Source organism: Halyomorpha halys, unplaced genomic scaffold, assembly GCF_000696795.3.
Source record: "Halyomorpha halys isolate HHAL.00 unplaced genomic scaffold, Hhal_1.1 Scaffold692.1, whole genome shotgun sequence".
Lineage (NCBI taxonomy): Eukaryota > Metazoa > Arthropoda > Insecta > Hemiptera > Pentatomidae > Halyomorpha > Halyomorpha halys.
The window spans coordinates 204,890-207,136 of record NW_027113553.1 but is presented as its reverse complement, the minus strand read 5'-3'; the positions used below and the strand labels follow the sequence as shown (position 1 = coordinate 207,136).

Below are 2,247 nucleotides of genomic sequence, written 5' to 3'. Positions count from 1 at the left end.
TATGGTGCTTGTGGGAGACAGTAAAAACCTCTCGTCTAGGAGGACTTGGACGAAAGAAATGAAGTGAAGTCCTCAAGCAGAGATGGACAGAGAGGAAGAAATTGAAAAAGAAAACTGAGTCATAGTTGCGTAGTCCTTAAGGGCTGTTTCGCATCAAATAATATATATATATACATATTGTCCTAAATGACGGAGGAGGGAACAAAATCCAATGATTGAAAAAATTCTCACGTCAAGTATTTGTAAACTTATTAAATATATATATTTTACAAATATGCAAACATTAAATTTTTCATTAAAAATTAAATATAATTAATGTTTAATGTAAACATATTTAGCTTTTCTTGAAAATCTATACAACACATTTAAGCTTCAGAGCCAATTAGTGGGAAAATAATCATTTAATTCTATTTTTATTTACAATAAATAATTATTTAATACTAATCTGATCGTTGGCGGGAAACCATTTTATTAGTAATCTCAAATATGAACCATTAAGGATATCGATACGTGCTTTAAGATTCGATAATTGATAACTAGATTTTAGTAGGCTAAAAGGAACACGACACATACAAGAAACATTATTTTAGTGCTCATATCCAGTTATTACCCCAATACCAAGAAAGGCTTTTTTGCAACATATGACAAACTGAAAAAAACATAAACAATTACATCAAGTATGACAAAAATTCTCATTTTGACACTGTAGTTAATGAGTTATATAATTTGATTTTAATTGGCAATAAAATAAATATTTATTAAATTTGTCAGACGAGAACCGAGATTACATATTTAAATTTATACTGACTATCCCCGAGTATTAAACAACTCCACCGTTGGGAAGCTGAATGCGAATTCAATGAATGGCAGTAACCGGAGGAGGCAGTCACGCTGGAACTGACAGTCCTCCAGCGCCGCCTGGAAGCAGAAGTGAGAGGAATTAGGGAGATGGAAGGGGCGTAGACCTCGTCAATAGGCGATACAATAGCCTTTTTGTATCTGGAACGAATTTACTATAACCATAATCTTATACAAAATATTCGTTCAAATTTTTCATTAGCGGCATATTTCCGAACAATAAAACTGATTAGTATCAACAAAGCAGTGGTAACGCAATCTGTCTCGTGAAAAGACACTGGTCACCGAATGTACTGTGTGCCCGTGTTTACATTATCTTGAGCAGTATAGTTAACGTAAAGAATTTAAAATCTTAGAATAATAATTATATTAGAAAAATATGTCCATTTGATGTTGCACAGCTGAAATGAATCTCATGAGTAAATTTTATTATACATTGATTAATTATAACAAACATTTTTATTTCTTAGTTGTGAAGATTTTATATTGTAACTATTGTATTTTTTATTAGCTTATTCAAAAATAAAATTTATATTCCATCGCGGTAAGTAACACGGCATTTTTTATTTGTTTACTTCATTAGGGTAAAAATATATATAATTGTATGTGTAAAATAAATAAAAAAAGTCAAATAAAAAAAAATAAGTAAAATTCCTATACATATATTCTTCGATACACCTCTTACCGGCTTCGTTATAATTTTTTGCTTCCATAAAGTAAAATAAATTTTGGAAAAAAATGTTATGAAGACCTACTACAGACTCACCTTAGCTCGGCTGATTCACTATAAACACTTGACAAGTGCGATGACTATGTGGAATGTTGCGCGTCGTAGCGAAAAAAACGAGAGAGGCTGAGGAAGTGGGAGGACCAGTACTGGCTGGAGATCGGACCTCGACTGACAGAGAGCCCCCGCGAACCCAGCCTTATCCCATCCCCTCCACCGAGCAACGGTAAGGCATATCTCCCGCATCCGGCATGCCTTTCTTGCAAGTTTCCACCCAAACCGAGGGACAGGGGGCTCACGAAGTAGGGACCTCACCCGCTGGTGCCCGGCTCGGAAATAGGTAGCGGTACAAGTATCCAACAGAAACTTTAACCTTTGCTGGTATTCGTGATGTCGTTCTTTCGGTCTTCTCCATCACGAAGAAAAATCTGTGTACATACCTTGGAAAGCGACTACATGGGAGGAGGTTAGGTATAACTTCATAAACAAATTAGCATTACAAATTCAAGAATTATCATATAGTGAAATGGAAAACAATACATAGAAAAATTCTTTAAAATATACTAATCTATTAATTAGTGTAAAACAGATTATTTATTTACAATACTACAATTTTTAGCATCACTTATTTTATTTTCTCTTAAAAGCGGGTATATATTTCA

General features: G+C 33.7%; 1 protein-coding gene across 1 annotated transcript in view; it reads right to left on the bottom strand.

Annotated features, from left to right (window-relative positions):
• Window positions 1-1,764, bottom strand: part of LOC106685446 (uncharacterized) — a 213,943-nt gene extending 212,179 nt beyond the window's left edge. The window contains exon 1 of the mRNA XM_024358894.2: window positions 1,625-1,764. The gene's annotated coding sequence lies outside the window, so the exon portion shown is untranslated. The remainder of the gene's footprint in view (window positions 1-1,624) is intronic.
• Between the last annotated feature and the right edge of the window lie 483 nt (window positions 1,765-2,247).